This window comes from Rhea americana, unplaced genomic scaffold (assembly GCF_003343005.1).
Source record: "Rhea americana isolate MKP2758 unplaced genomic scaffold, rheAme1 scaffold_365, whole genome shotgun sequence".
Lineage (NCBI taxonomy): Eukaryota > Metazoa > Chordata > Aves > Rheiformes > Rheidae > Rhea > Rhea americana.
In genome coordinates, this window is record NW_028186496.1 from 300,779 (window position 1) to 318,059 (window position 17,281).

Below are 17,281 nucleotides of genomic sequence, written 5' to 3' on the forward strand. Positions count from 1 at the left end.
GGGCACGACACACTTGCTCGGGGGGATCAGACTCTGTCAGCGCTGGAACCGCCCCCCCCGACCCCCGCGCGGCCAGGGGGCGGTGGGAGCCATACCTCGGCGCTGCATCGCGCTCTCCCCACGTGGGGAGCACATCCCAGTGGAAAGTGTGAGAAGGGCCCACCCGCAGGCTGTGGGGCATCAGGTGCCGCGCTAGATGAGGGGAGGAAGTGGCACTGCCCTGTTCTACAGGCGAGAAAACAGAGGAACGGGGAACTAAAGAGTGAACTAGTTCTTCCACTACTAAGCCTTCAGCAAGGGGAATGCATTTTTTTTCCTATATAAGGGCCATTGCTCAAAAACAACTTGAGTAGCAAGCAAGCTTACGAAGCAGGGTGGCAGAAGTTCTGAGTGCTAGAGAGTGTCTGATCTGATATGAAGTCATGCTAGTTTGCAGCTAGGCTTACTCCCTGTGTGGCAGAGCAACAGTCTGAGGGTGGTTTCCCTTTGAAAAAATGAAATACATTACATGCTTCATAGGGATGTGATGAGACTCAGTTCATTGACGTGTGTTCATTGTGCTTAAATTAAATGCAGAGCTGGTAGCACTGACTATTGTAAAGATGCCTGACGTTTCTTAGTATAAACTCTGTTTACAGATGCTTATGACTGTCAAACATCAGCTGGAATTTTCCATCCAAATGCTTGCTTCACCCTAGGTCTACACAACATTATTTTGCCAGGACAACTCTGCTGGCTGGACAGCTGGAAAAAAAGTAGTCATGCAACGTAGATGTCATTCTTGTACTTAAAAAATCCCTAGTATAGATATGCAGATAACATATGCAGATACCTTGTGCAGGTAACAGGTAGTTTCATAGCAAAATGTGTTCACTTTCATGGAGGCAATTCACTAGGTCTCTGCTGGAAGCATCTGCTCATACTCTGCTCAGGAACATAATGTATCATGGCTCAGCAAGACAGCGTGTTAGCTGAGCTACAAGAGGTGAGCAGGCAAACATGAGGTAAAATGCTTCTGTCTGTTGTATGGACTAAGCACTCATCAGGAGTCAGCAAGACTTGTCTGATGATTAATAACTCCCTAAAACCAGAGTAACTCATGCTTCTGGACCCGTCCGTACAGACCTTTTAGAGGTTCACAGCAGACAAAGCGTCACAGTTTAAGAGTTATCAACTCATCCCTTAGCCAGTGACCACTGCCTCCATAACAACAGTACAGAAGGCAAGGCACAACAGTTTAGTTTAAATAAACTAATCCACTAGGGCAAATTAGGAATTTTAGCTCTGTTGAAGGAGCAGTCCTCTAATAGTAGAGGGCCAGCACAGATACAGGGAAGCAGTAACCTCTTTATTCTCTTTTGCTGCGTCTCTTAGAACTTGACTTACCATATCCTATAGCAGAGCTCTGTCAGTACAGCAGTTACTGCAGGGATCTTTCTGACTAGGTGATCCCTCACACTGTTCTTTTTGTGAACAGGGGCTGATTTAATAGTCAATTTATGAAGAATGGTTGAAAAGGGTGCATTTTTCCTTTAGGAAAGTCTTATAATTCTCTGACTGAGAAATCTGTTGCTTCCATGCCTTGGGACAACTGTAAAAGTGTAGCAATAATACAAATATTTGCAAAGGGTGAAGCACCTGTTTTAACTTCTGAGCTAGCTTTTTAATCTGAAATCAGACAAATAAAAATAACTAGAATAAAAATTTATCTTTGAAGTATAATTAGAAATGCTAATTCTGCAAAACAATCAAATTTACAGCTTTCTGTAGTGATCCAGAATGCATTTTAAATAGCGGGAAAAAAAAAGACACCCCCCCCCCCAGTTATGGAAATGTCATTTCTCGCATGTCCTTAATGTAAACAGGGCATAACTGTAGATGAGGTTGCTAGGCCTTAAATAATTTTAGACACTACCAGTAATGAAGCCACAGCATATAGCTGCAGTAGTCAAAGCTGAAGTGGAATCAAATAACTTGTATCTACCACAAACGCAAATCAACAAGGAAACAGCAACAAAGGTTGAAAGCAGTAGAAACAATGGATGATAAGTTACACGTGCCAAAAAAATGTGAAATACAGGACCATAGTAAGAAACAAAATACTAGTCCTCAGAACAAGGAAATAATTGCATGTTTTTTRTGGATAGGGGAAACATATGCAGCATTTGGAAGAAAATAAATCTGTTTGCAAAAGCATACGATCACTGATGTTCCTAGAATGGAGACTATCAGTGACAATTTCTCAGAGGTTTTTTGTAAAAAACAGTGTAGACTAGGGAAAAAGTGTGTTTTGCAGGCTTTTCATACATCGCCTTGATACTGGTTCTACTAGGAGTATAATGAGCTGTAAGAGTACTGCAAATTTTTTAGTTCAAATGCAGGCTATGCTTGAGAAATAACTCAGAGCAAAAGTTTGCACAGCCCTTCTTTTACTGTGACTCCTGTAGTACTTTTCAAAGCTCAGGTTTCCCAAATCCTGCTATTTCTTTGTATCAAATACAATTTACAGCCTTCACTGCACCAGACAAAAGTGTGAAAAAGTGAATGTAGTAGACCTGACTGTATGTGCTTTAGTACAAAATCTTTTTGTTACAAAAGCTTCAGTTCTCTAGTATCTGTATTAGCATTATGCTGATAGATTTGTCTGTGGGCAAGCTGTACAAATTCTCTTTCCTGGCAATATAAGAAGTCCCAGAAGCAGCTCTGTGCTCAGCAAATCTGACTAAAAAGTTGAACTCTCTATAATGGGCAAATGTGGCAGTGTATTTGGTAGTTACTACTGTATATCTCTAACACAGGAATAATTATTAAAATGTGATGATATTAAAAGCTTGGAATGTCTTCTTGGAAAAAAAAGCTAAATATATCCTAGTATTAATATAATGTGTTGTCAGTGATTTTTTGAAGGTGGTCAAAATCAAACGTAATGAAGTGACAGAATGCATGTTATATTTCGTCTGTTTCCAAATAAAACAATTAACTTTCTGACACCAGCTTTTTAAATATAGCTTAACATATGCTATCCAGTTCAGGAACATTTTCAACATATATTTTGATTCTTAAAACATGTTAATTTATGAGCCTTAAGATGTTTACCATTACTTATTCGTATTGTGTGACTGACCGAGTCAAAGATATTTACTTTAGGAGACATAATTTTCACATTTCTCCCCCCCCTCCTCTCCCCACATTGTACTGGTGCCATTTTTTGTCCCTTCAATTCCTTCATCCACTGGGCTGGACACTGGGTTGATATTTATGTTGACTCATAGGACAGAAATTGGTTCCACAGCAACAGAAGCCCTCTACAGCTGTACAGTTACTAAAGCTTCTGCAGACCTTGGTGATCAGAAGTGTCCATTCTGCAGGATGGCAGAAAATATCGATGGATCTGTTTAAAGGTAGATTACAAAAGCCTAGCCCAGCTCTTATTTGATTCCATTACACAGGAAATTGCAATAGAACAGAAGCTAGTTTTCTGTTATGGAAATGTCTTCCTTTGCATCGTCTTCCTAGTGTTGCCTTACCAGCAGAACTGTACAGTACCCTTAACTAATCAGGATTTGCCCCTTCAATTGTTTTTGTAAAGAGCATAATTCAACTCTAATACAGTAGTTAACGTGAAACATATTTTTACAATTATTTCATATTTTTAGCATTTGTTTAATATAATATATGTTTGTGATAGAAATGTGAACACTCATTTAACCCTAAGTAAGCCATTCTTCATGGTGCCATATTTTATAGTTTATATTCTCATTCTGCCACTCAGCTGGATTTTCCAGTTACTTCTATAGTGCAGTTATCATTTGAAGGATGACATATATCCATATTATTATGAGTATTGTTAACTTGAGTATTGCAAAAAGCATTTTGCAGAAGAGTCCTAATAATAAAATGCTGATTTACCAAAACCACAAAATTCAAAGAAAATTACTGATTTCAGTTAATGTATAGTTTTGCAAATAAAAGCAAAATAATTTCAAATCCTAATGTTTCCAACTGTGACATTTTCTACATGTGAAAACTTCATTGACTTTGATTTGAAATGATTTTGTTTTAAAATGTACTTAGAAGTTAAAAAAAGGATTAAAAAAAGGACCAAACTGAAATACTTCGAAATGTCTTGACTGACCTGATCTATTTTTTTTTCAGTTCACAATTAGAAGATTTTTTTTCTGTGATCTTTGATATAAGTTGTTTAGAAAAAGCAGGGAAAGTGTATTTTTATAGACTTGTAAGAGAAATAGTTCCCTGTAGCAGAACTTTACTGAGAGACAGTATGATCTGTTAGATATTACAACCCAGTGGGATTATTTTCCAGAAGTTGTTCTTAATCACTGGAAAAGGCTGTATTTCACCACAGCTGTAAGTCTCTAATTACTATGAAACAGAGCCATTGTTATAAGGAACATTTTCACACAAATCTACATGCAAATTGATTTACAAAAGCCAAAAAACAAAAGTTTCCTAAAAACTGAATTCTCATAACTGACAACTGATTTAGTGCTCTGTCAGCAACTCATTATGTTGTATAAATCAGAAATGACTTATAAAATTGCCTCTCACTGTACATTAAATGAGGGGAAAGAAGAAAGAGAGGGAGCGAGGAAGATCACTAAACAGCAATGTATCAGAGAAAGCAGCTTTTTTACAAAGAATGTCCCCCAAATGCCAAATACTCAGCTGCGGAAAGTTTATTTCTGTAGATTGTTGTATAACTCTGAGAAAATCAGGATAGTTATTCCATTAAAAACTTTCAGTTCTCTGGATATTGTAGAGTCACTAGTAATTTTTCATTTGCCACTGCTAGTAACAGATGAGTTCTGTCATTCTTACTTTCAGTAAATAATTGCATAGAAATATGCAGGCAAGCTCATGGAATACAAGGCTATGAGGTGCCACTTAAGGCCAGCATAGAGAATCTGACCACGGACCCAAGCAACTGCCTTTGTCCCAGCTCTAGTCATGCCACCATTCAGCAGCTCTGCTGCTGGTCTAGTCTGGGCTGCCAGCAGTGGGACTGAGCTGGGGAAGCAGCTGACACTCTTAATTTTCTTATCGCCTTAACAGCAGCTTGGAATGTCACTCACCAGCCTGGCAGAGGAAACAAACTATAATGCCTGGGAGTCAAAGTAAGTCCCCTCTTCGGTTCTGCAACATGATGTGCAAGATTTCTCCTCTGAGTATATCTCCTCACTAGAAAGAGCACCATTCTACTTATTTGCAGAGGTTTCTTAGATCTGTCACCTGTTAGGCACTTCTTTAAGAGCAGAGGAGATTGAGGTATGTTAAAATCTTACTCCGTGTGCTAGGTTTGCTAAGTGGCTGTGTAGACTGAGGCAGGCAGTGCTGTGCAAAGGCTTTTGCTGGAGGTCTGAAGTCCAGGATAGAAAGGATTTGCTTCTGCACAAAGTACAGCTTCTCATTAGGCAACCTGCCTGGATTGGCACTCGGRGGAACAAGGGGTGGAATAAATGCTTCATTGATAATAAGACTGTAAAGGATGTATGATTCAAGTTTTTCCCAGAATTATTCAGTAACCTTTTTTAACAGCTGCTGTATTCAATCATTAAAATAAAACTGTAGAATGTATACAGTATTTTGGGTATGTATTAGCCATCAACATTAGGAGTTAATACATCTGCAGAGGACATCTTCCAGGGGGATATTTAGCATTTTTTTACTTGGATCCATTTGGGGATTTATATCTAGATGTGAGATTATTTTTTTCCTGTGTGGCAATTAAGAAATTAATGCCAGGAAGTTCAGGATAGGATGCTAAACCACCAGCACATGAAATGCCTGTGATTTAATTAAGCATAGATTGGGAAGTCACATGACACAAGGGTGAAAGCATGTATGATGGGGTTGAGGAAGGGCTAGGGGCAGGAAAGACCTATGCAATATTGTTGTCTCTTTTTCTGTCATGGGAAGGAGAACGCAGCTGGAGAGGACACTGTGCAGTAGGGTTCCCTCCTGTTATCCCATAACTTTACCTCAGTGCTGTTAATACTCAGAATGGATATGTCACAGATGCAAACCGAAATCCCGAAGTCGCCTGAGGTGGATCCTAAGCAAGTTATTTACAAAATCTGGAAATGTATTTAAGCCCTCTAAAACATTAACATTCTCAAATACTAGCACTTTGTAATGAACTAATTGAATTCCATCTTTAGAAAATGACAGATTATTAGAGTCCAACACAAGTCCTGCCTCTGTGTATTCCTATAGGAATTCGTCTTTTTACCTTGAACATGTTGAATATGGAGAGAGATGCTTCACACCCTTATTTTGACCACTGTCAAGAAATTAGTATTTTTTTTCTAGCTGCAAATGAGTAAGTTGGCTGAGCCTATTGTATGTAAAATCACATGTGAAATCTCTGCTGTCTTGCTATACTACGTGACAGAGATACGTTCTGTTTAAGAACCTGTTTGTGCTGCCAAGTAGGCAACATGTCACCAAGCCCTGATTTAGCAAGAGCTTACTCCTATATACTATGGAAGTCTTCCACTTCCATTTATGGCTATTTACCATTTATTTCATGAGTAAGGAGTGGAAGGCTTTATTTATAAGAAAGATCAGCATTCTGGTACATGATGTGCAAAGAACAAAACAAAATCTGCAAACAAATTGTACTGCAAAAGAACTGGAGACTTCAAGTCTAAATTTCAGAGGTGCAATAAGCAGTTACTACAACTGCAGAGGATGAGAATGACACAAGACTATGCTCCGATGATATCATGTTCTATAACCATGACAAAATGTGCTTTACAGATAGTGCCAACCAAATGGCCTCTTTCACATGATCTCTTACTGGCACCCTTCAAAATCTTGAGAGATATATTCCTTCATGGTCTAAGGTTCACTCCTTACAAGTTGGCACATTCTCTATGTTAATCATTTTCATTTGAATTATTAAATAAAAACAAACAAAATTTCAGCTGACAGTCAATAATTTCATCCTGAGTGTTGCACAGTGGTAATACAGAAGCGAAACATAYACTCTTAAATATGTCCTGGTAGTCTCTTCAAGATGTCATCTCCAGGAACGCTAGTTAATGTGGGTAACATACAGAAGATGCTAGGTTTTTACCACACTAACAGATTGGTACATAAAGCAAGAGGCTGAGGTTATAGTACAGAGCTAGGGCACATCAAATTTAAAAGTTAAGATTTTTTTCCATTCAGTCAAAGCAGATACGAAGCTTAAAAATGCATAACAGGAAACATCTTCCTTCTGAAAACTGTTTATTTTCAGATATACATATCTGAAGGAAAATACTAAACTGGGCATGATTCCTCTGTATTATATGTACTGGTTTCTACAATGATATGCCAAGGTAGGAAAAGCAAGGGGTCATCTTGCTTGGAGATATATAAATACCTGCTCTGAGTCACAGTCTCTCTAAAAAGAATCCAATACTTAAATGCAGGGATACAAAAAAGAAGAAAAACAGTTCCGTGAAGTGTGAAAAACTTGGATTTTTAATACTAGTTTGCTTCATGCTTTTGGGGATGTCACTATATCATTAAGTGCATCAGTTTGCCTACAAACTTCACTGTTTTTTTAGAAAGCACTCTGAGATCCTTTTCGTTTGAATTATTAAATAAAAACAAACAAAATTTCAGCTGACAGTCAATAATTTCATCCTGAGTGTTGCACAGTGGTAATACGGAAGCGAAAGGATCCCAAAGCCACCCTAAGTAAAATATTAAGAAAAGATCTCAGGCAAAATTCTACTTCTTCACTGTCTCCTGTCTCTGGCCCTGCCACTTGGGGAACACTATTGAACAAAGCACTTGGGATTTTTCTCTTAAGAGAAAAGTCTCTCTTGCTTCGTAAGAGAAAAATCTCTCTGTTATGTGAATGGTGAAGTAATTTTTTTAGCACACATACTCTAAACATCTGGCTGAAAATTGTTTTTGCCAGCAAGCTTATTTTATCTTCTGACTGTAACTGATGACAAGAAGAACAATTCCTCACAGCAGTATACTATGTCTGTTAAATTACTTCAGATTCTTTTTTAGTAGCTTTGATTGGTTCTTTGGCCACTAAGAGGCCAAATAGTAGACATTAAAGCACTAATCACGTTATTGTTCTTATTTTGCATGGATTAAAGCAATCCAGAAAGAAACACTGCCTCCATACTCCTGAAGAATCAGACTATGGCAAAAGCAATAACCACAGAATTATCTTTTTAACTAAAAGGTGTGGCTTTGAGACGCCTCAGAACACCCCCGTTTTGAGTTCTGTGTTACGGACAAAAGCCYGACCTTACTGCTAACTTAGCAGCGATGAGGAAAGCAGTCAAGCAGCGCCGCCTTCTGTGGAAAGGGTGGTCTGTTTAATGTCTCCTTTAAGAGTCTATCTCCAGGGAGAGTGCTTTTTTTCCTTTTTTTTTTTCTTTTTTCCCCCCCTTTCCTCTACTCACCACGCTGTTGCTTACCCCTGAGGAGTGAAATCTGGGTTCTGGCCTCCTGCAAGCCATGTGAAGTGCTTAATTAGCAATATCCATTTTGGGATGCTTATATACATACAAACTAACCTTTTCTTTTTGATGGAGTCTTCCATTCCTGTTTCTAAGTCAGCTTTCACAGGGTGTCCAAGGTAAAGATAAATCCAATGTAATTCCAGATTTTCTTATTTAGATGCTATGGCTATGCAGGCTTAAGTGGAACAGAAACCTGATACTGCCTGGAAAATAAGTGTAGCTATACCTGTCATTATAATAAAAAGTAAACTAAAATAAAACTAATACAAAAGTATTAATTATGGATGCTAAGTAGGACATTTCCCTTCAAATATTCAGAGAGACTTGGTTAATATATCTAGTATTTCTGAGAATGTAAAGCCACAAGGAAAATAAAATCATAAAATTTACCTCTTCATAAGAAAACTGTAGGGCGAAACTGATGTTTGAGCAACTGGGGTTTGAACAACTGAAGTGGTGTTTATTAGCACTTTTATTGTGTTTCATGTTCAAAGATCTCTGAGTACTTACAGGAGAGAAAATAAGCTTGTTTCCCTACTATAGTGTAGTGGACAAGAAATTATCAACTTAAAGGCAGGTAGGGAGATGAAAGGGACCTTTGCAGAAGCTGTGGGAATAATTCCTTAGATTCCTGCTGTATAACCATCAATTTCAGCAGTCCATATCCAGATTGAGGTCTTCAAAACCTATTACTGCAAAAATAGAAATTACTATGGAACTGGTTCAAGCAAGAAGTTTGTTTTATTTAAACCGTTATGATTTTTAGAAACTAATATGATGCTTTTTTCTTTGGTGTAGAATTACCAGTTCTTTTCCCCAGGAAGCTATCCTTATACAAGAGCTTGGACAGCTGTTTTTGCATGCCACTTTCAGTGAGGGTGCTGACCTGACTTGCTCTTCCTGGCTCTTGCCTGTCAAGTTTTACTTCGAATTATGCCTTTGATGCCATTCCCAGCTTCTTTCCCATTCAGCCTGTCCAATGGCTTGTCAGTTAACCAGCAAATAAATACCTTCTCAAAATGGTTATTTCCTGGTATTTCCAGACTATTTTTTTTAAGCCTTTCTACAGTGTTGAAGATCTCTCTTACCTCAAAATATTTCTTACAGGTCATCTTGTTGCAAAGTTAATAAGAATTTCTCTTTTGGCAGTGCTATTTCTATTTACAAGACCACATTCAAGTGAAAAGGGATGGAAGTGTAGTCAAAAATATATGATAAGTTGGTATTCTCTTTTGCTTTTGCAGCAACTCAGATCAAAGGGACTCAGACAAATTCACAAGTGGGTCTTCATGGAAACCATGTCACTTTCCTTCATGAGATCTCGTAATCAGGGGTATGTGATGGCATAACCACATTTCACTTTCTCCCTTTCACGTTTTTCCAGGAGTGCTGTATGTATCCTTTATCTCCTTGCTGAAACTCTTTGTAGAACACAGAATCTCAGTTCTGAATCTCAATATTTTATAAACCAGTGCCCACTCTGTAGCAGCAAGAATATGACCTGGTAGGCCTCTTAGATTTTAAAAGTCTTAATCTTTTCACAGTATGATATAAGCTTTGGCTGTACATTTTCTCATTTTGACATAGAAGTGTTTTCCTTCCTTCCCTCCTTCCTTCCTTTTTCTTTCTTTTCTTTTTTTTCTTTCTTTTCTTTTCTTTTTTTTTTTTTTTTTGAAGTTAGATCCTTTATCAAGTTGTACTGAGAAAATACTGGTTTTTCAGTCTTTCAAAAATCCTACAAAAGTGATTTACTGGTTTTAAAATGGGCTATAAAGCATTTGAAGTAGACAATTAAAGTTACCCCTCTTCTCAGAGGGGAGGGAGGGAGAAAGCTAAAGCTTGCCTTTTCAGGCACCTTTGATACATTTCCTTCTTGTAGTGTTGTCAGTAAAGTCCTTCAGGGAAAAAAAAAAAAAAAGAAAAACAGTAAAAAAAAGTCTCAATTCTTCTGTTTCCAGAAGAATGAGGAAAGCGTTTAGTAGGAAAAAAAAAAATCATTCTGATTTTAGAACTATCAGTAAAAGAACACAGTATTTTCCTTCCTCATAATTCCTAGCCTTTACTACCTGGAAAAGAGCATAAAATTGATATAGAATTTCCTAGGAGAAAACCAGAGCAACAGCACTGGTTGCAGAGTTAAAGTCAATCAGTTGCTAAAATCAACCTTACCGCTAGATGACAGCAAATGCTAATTTTGTGTAACATTGTCTTTCCTCTGGACAGTGAGATTCAGAGAAGGGGGAAAAAAGCACAGAGAAGTCTTAAGCTAAGGGAGCAGCTGGGATAAATACCCATTTGGAAGAAACTCCTATGCTCTGTGAAGACAACTGCAAAATTCCTCATTAAATAAAAGCTCTTTTTTGGGCTGTCAATCCTCTTTTCTCTTTCAGTCTAAGTAGCGTGGTGTTTTATGGTCACAACTTTCTGATGCTCTTGATTGCACACCCTATTTCCTGAAACTGTGTCCTTTATGTTTTCAATCCCCCTTCCTTCACTTCCTTTTAAGGTAGATACTGATCTCAAAGATAYAGAACTTTTACAAAGAAGCAAAACAAAACATATGAATTAACAGTTAAGAAGTTGCATATATTCAGGCTGTTATTTATGACTGGCTCCTTCTTATGGAAAATACAGTATCTACCATCAAACCAGCATAGTCTAATCTTTGGACAACACCCAATGCACTGATGGCAGCAGTATCAGCATAAGGAAGGCATCAGCCAAGCAACCAAAACACCAAGCAAATTTAGATAATCCAGAAGTTCAGATTCCAGAAGAAAACAAGACTTCACTTGTGCTAACTCTCCTTTATTTTCTACTAGTGATCGAACTGATGCAATAGGCACTTGTTGAAGAAAGGCTTTTTGTTGTGAAGTGGGTACAGCTTTTGGCAGCAGGAAGATTCCACCACAAAGCCACGACCTTCTCCACTCACTTAAAAAAATAAATAAATAAAAAAGGAAAAGTAACACAGATGCCCTTAAAGCAGTTTGTAAATTAGAAAAGAAAATTGAATCCTTAGGAGAGCAGAGCAGATTAACACAGCCAGATTTGCTTCACACTGGCATTTCTGAAGAATACTTTCCTAATACATCTGAGCAGTAAAAGATGATATTTTAAAAATTTTTAAACTCTGATTTTATTATATTTACTGAGGAGGAGTCCAAATTCTGTTGTAAAATGTGAGGCTATGCTGTCCTTAGCCCTCAAAACTAGGCAGTTTGACAGAAGCTAACATAAGGAACTCAGGAACAATGATATCCAGAAAGTTTTAAAAGATACTGAATAACATACGTAACTTTACTGGAAAATTTCATAGAAGAATACATGAAATATGCGAGATCGAGTCTGAAACCTGAGGGACTTTAATCCAACAAATTCAAAAATACTTCAGAGCTAGCAATTAGTGTATTTGCTTATAAAATGTGGTGCAGGCAAGGTTGGATGTTTTCAGAGTGTGAGCAAGGGCAGAAGAGTGTTGCTGAAATTCGTAAACTCTAGTGGATACTGTTCTTGGCTGTGGCACTCTGCTTCAGGAGGAGAAAACCCTGTGCCAGGTCTGCTCCGTACAGGTTTAACCCAGTGCAAAACTCACATCCTATGAGAGATGCCATGGGACACATGGTGTTACTGCAATAAAAGTATCCCCAGTGGATGGCCTGTGTGTGGAGAGGGAGAAAATCATATTACTCTCATCATGAATAAGGTTAAATGGCTAGTATTGGGATCAGGATCCTCCTACAGACCCCTACAGACCACCATAATCTGCCTTGTTGCTGGGCTATGCTGGGGGCTGTGCTGGGCAGACTCCCCAGCGCTGGATAGGGAAAGGGAAGGGAGAAGTAAATGGCTGTGGGAGAGCGCTCCGGAGCTGCAAACTGCCCTGCTGAAACCTGCCCTTTCAGACATGTTGCATGGACCAACACCCAATAGGTCAGGAAAGGCAACACTCAAATATTAACCTATGGCAATCCCATGCCCTCCAGGAGGGGTATGTGTCCTGTAGTTTAAGGAGCAACTGCAACTTTTAAACCACTTGCTCTTTCTGCAGTGACAGTAATAAATGCAGGTACTCAGTGTCAGATGGTTCTGTGGCAGATGCTGTCAGCTTTGCACTTGCATGAAAGGTCAGGCTTTAAGGAAAAGCTTAGGACCATGCAGGTGGTTAAACCCAGCAGCAATACCCCGCGTGCTCCACTTCACTCAAGAAATACTAAAAGCAAAAATCCTGCATGTGGTGTGCCTGAGGGACTCAAAAATCCTGCATGTGGTGTGCTGTGAAATCTGTCATCTGAGGACTGCAGAAAGGTGTGTCTGTGATAGAAATGTTCCAGGTAAAAGGTTAATAAGGCAACAACTGCATGGTCTTCCAGCTGCAGTACTAAAGCACCCATGCGAGCTTCCTGCACCCATCTGGAGGTAGAGGGTATCACTCAACATGTTGGAAAGAGATTCAAGAGAAAAGAGGAACAAGCTCKACTCTGCCGTTTGGGTTACATCCATCAAGGTAGCTACACAGAACCAGATTCTGAAAAGGTTGGTCACTGTAAATAAGAAATATACCACAATGTTTTGATTGACATAAAATCACAAGTTTTAATGATGAGTCAGCATACCTATGAAGATACAGATGTTAGCAGTGTAATTACTTGTTATCCAGTTGTAGGGGCTAAATTAATATTGTTCAACAGCTACACTGCATGATTCTTTTATGTTACTAGGTAAAATGAATATTCTGGGAACAGGTATTCTGAAAGGGCAATCTTGATAGCTGGGGTTTAACTGGAAATCAGTAGCCCTTCACCTGGAGGAAAAACTATTCCCTGTACCATTATGCGTATAAATGTGTTACAGATAGACCCACGCTTGCCTAACAACCTATCAGTTAACATTTCTCAGTATAAGCTACCTGCTGCTGCTGTGATACCTGTGATAGAATTTGTCAAACAGAGCAATGGGGTGTTACAGAAAAAAAAAATACAAATCTAGTGGAAATCTAACAAACTCGGGGCTGCTTGAATTTTAAAGGGAGCTGTGAAAGGTGAACCTCATCCGTCTCCCTGGGATTCATAAGTACTGGGTGATTTTGGAAAACTAAATGCTTCAGGCGATATTAACAAATGATAATATGGCTAGTCTGTGGAGATAGATTGTTGCTGTTGTTTATTTTTGGATTAACGAGGTCTATAACAACATACAACAAGTAAAATGTGAGAGTATGAAGTTGTTTAGAAAAGATGATTTACTATAGACATGTACATGGCTACTAGGATGTTTGTGATGGTGTAGAGAGAGGCAATCAAATTGCTGCAGTTTGCCTTTAAAAAGCAACTGCTTCTCTGCCTCTGCTAAATGAATGATTTTCTTAAGCAATGCCAAGTATGTTCCTAATATGTAGCATTTCCATGCCATTTTTGTTCAGTTTGACAGAGCCGCTTGGTCATTCATCTAAGGTTGTGATTCCTGCTCAAGATTGCCCTTCCCTATAACTGGGAATTTAAGAACAAAAGTGCATAGCTGGCAGCATTTCGGAGAACTGGAAGAAGAGGTGAACGCCATTTGAAAGTGTGGGAATTGTACAACAAAACTATTTCTTATCCATCACACTGCAATCCTGAGGACAGACTGAAGGGAGTCTTGCCTCTCCTTTGCTGGAGGAAGCTCGTAAAGCAGGCTGGGAGGAAAGCTGTCCTGCCCCGCGGGGGCTGGGGCATGGAGTGGGGCGGCCCTGTGTTCGCCTTCCTGGCAGCTGTGATGTGAAATTTGCCTTTTGCCCCAGCTTCGTAGTAGAAAGTCCAGGATCGCTTCCCACCTTTCGGCCCTCCTGGAGGTAGAATCTGCAGAAATGGGAGTGCTTCCCCCCCACCCCCGCCASAGGCCTGACTCTGGTGTCTGGCCAGGGGCAGGAGAAGCGACCTGCTGCTCAGCCACCAGGCTCTGCTCGCCGTTCAGATGATTCCACCCCAAGAACTTCCAGGAGCAAAACTATTTCCAGGCTTCCCTCATCAAGAAGGGAGAGTGTCGGCTGGGGGGTTTTGCTGAAGCCTTCCCAGAAAGCATGTTTTGGGGCCTTCCCTCACAGCAGCTGTTTCTAAGTACCGTTGTAAGCAGGACTGCCCCCTGCCTTCAGAGAACAGGACAGCGAGTCCCTTGCTCTTTACACTGTGCTGCTTTAAATCACATCAACTGCAAAGAAGGAAATGCTATTATAATCAACCAGTTCCTCCTCCTTCTTCATCTTTTTGCAAAATAAAGTCAGTGGCTGAAACACTGCAGGAAGTTTACTGTAATGAGAGTTGAAGATTTACATTCCCTAGATTGCATCTGCTATGATTAGCAGAAGTAATAGCAAGCAGGAATCACTGTGAGTTCTGGTATTTTTCATGCTTTATTGATCTCCCAGCTTTAATATATGTTCCATTCCTTTAAGAAGCAGGTCCTTAGTACAACTGGCAGTAAGATAAAACAAATAACCAAGGCATTCAGCAATCAGTTCTCTAAGGCCAGGCATTATTGCAGCCTCCACTATACACTTCCTTTTCGTTTTGCTGTGGTACAAGCAGAAAACGTAGTGCCTACGAGATCAGAAAAAGTCACTTAAATAAAGATCCAAAAAAAGAAAATATCATTCTTGAAGATAAAGAGCAAGCTCTTGACTGCATTACAAATGTTTTACATGCAAACAGAGTGTATCAGGACAAGACACAGAAGGGCAAACCAACAACCAGCAAGGATGAGGAACAGGGACGGAGTCCACCTCTGAAGGCATGTAGGAGGAAAACGTGAATGATTTTCAGGGGAAAGAAAAAAGCTGCACACATTGACTAAAGCAGCTCATGCAAGAGGTAGAGAGTGAAGCCCTACAGAAGAAAAATGAGTAACAAGATAAGCTACAAAGATGCACCAATTCCTAGCTGGAGCTAGAGAAAGAGGAGTGTGCACATGGAGAAAGAAGGAAAAAAGGTGTGGAAGAGGTAGCATCACCATCAACAACCAACACATTTGACCTCAAGGTGAAAGAGCAGGAACAAATCAGAATGAACTTGCATAGCTACAGTATTTCCCATCATTTCCTTAAAAGTGAAATCCCAGTAGACCAAGACAAAAAATAGACAAGAGCCTTGTGGAAAGGCAGCTTTATGAATAGTGAGCAACTTCTACTGCTTCTACCTTGGATATTCTGACTAGATTACAAACAGATTAAAAATACAATCCACTGTCTTTTCAGTCTGTGAGCTGGTGGAACTCACAGATCCACTACAGTCTACAGACAATCTGCAGTGGGATTTTGGGAGTATGCGGGTTGAGGAAATATAAAAACTACACATCTTAAATATGACTGTAAATGAAAAAGGCATCGTGGCTTGTCTCCTTATGACACATACCTAAATTAGTTCTTCTTGTTAAATCTCTGAAGACCTTTTGCAAATGGAAAATGAATGATCACTTGGGCACTCCAGAGAAAATTAATGTTTCTGAAGAAGAGTTCGGAAGTTACATGAGGTACTTGTATCATACAAGGGATCTCATTGCTTTTTCTATGAAGAATGAAAATATAAGCAACAACAAACACAAACTCCGTATGTTATCTATGTTTCATTTACATAGCCTGTTTATAACTCAGTCTTTAAAATGACAACCATTTGACGTATTTTCATAATGGACTAGGTGTCATTTATGCAACAGAAAATATGTAGATTTGTGAGAACATGTATTAAATTTTCAAATAAAACAAGATGTAACTGCTGAGGCAAACTGACAAACTTGTCGCAATTCCCCTCAATAAATATACCCATCTAACTCAAATGACATCACAGCTCTACTCTCAAGAAATAATATGGTTAAGTAGATTGTTTTTTCTCTTTACTTTGCTTCAGTTTATAGAAATAGTATCTGTCAACTTCTTCAAGCTATATGGAACTATTTATGACATAAGAAATGAAGTCAAGACCGTTAAGTGCATCCACTGGGAGAATGAAAACCTCTATCTTGGTTACTACTTTATATATTAATGAGATGAGTTAACAGCCCCAGCAGTGAGATTAACAATGTCTCCTTCCTCAGCTCTACAAACAAATCCACATCGACAATCAGAAAATGGCACCCTTTAGCCTGATGCAATGAACGTGACGTAAGTGACAGATGACACAGCAAGAGTCTGAAAACAAACTCCTATTTATTCAGACATACCAGCAGTCATTCACGAAGCACTGTAGCAAAAACTCTATTCTTCAGATTATCTGATGCATGTCCAAAATTTTTTTTTTGAAACATTTTTCATTCCATCTGACCTTCATGCATTTACTCTCTAAACATTCACTCAGTTGTAGTCAAGTAATCCCTCAATACCAACAAGTGCAAGATGACTGCTGGACAGGGTACAAGGCAAGAAGTTCAAGCCAAACCTGTAAAACTGGGGAGCACACAGATAAAAGCTTCAAACTAAGTTTAACTAAGTTCAAACTAAGTTTACCAGACAGCAACCAAACGCAGCATCAAAGAATTGCGTGACAATTCGCACTGGACAGTCTAGACAACACAGTGAAAAATGTGCTGCCCTCCCCACCATCTTGAACTAGCAGGGTCAAGGCCCAGAAGATCTGAGAGGTCAGTGACTTTCAACACTGTGACTACGTGACTGGATGCTGAATTTGTAGTAATTACGCAGATAGTAATATATTCCAACTGGTCTTGTGGCTCTGCTGTCTATGTATTTTTAGTTTAATTAATACAATAGGTTTAGAGTTACCTGGGATGGACGTACACATTCACAAATCACAAAG

General features: G+C 39.1%; 1 long non-coding RNA gene across 1 annotated transcript in view; it reads left to right on the forward strand.

Annotated features, from left to right (window-relative positions):
* LOC146591675 (uncharacterized) overlaps positions 1 to 10,870 on the forward strand; it is an 11,583-nt gene extending 713 nt beyond the window's left edge. The window contains exon 2 of the long non-coding RNA XR_014896758.1: positions 10,722 to 10,870. This is a non-coding gene — a long non-coding RNA (uncharacterized LOC146591675). The remainder of the gene's footprint in view (positions 1 to 10,721) is intronic.
* The last annotated feature ends 6,411 nt before the right edge of the window (positions 10,871 to 17,281 follow it).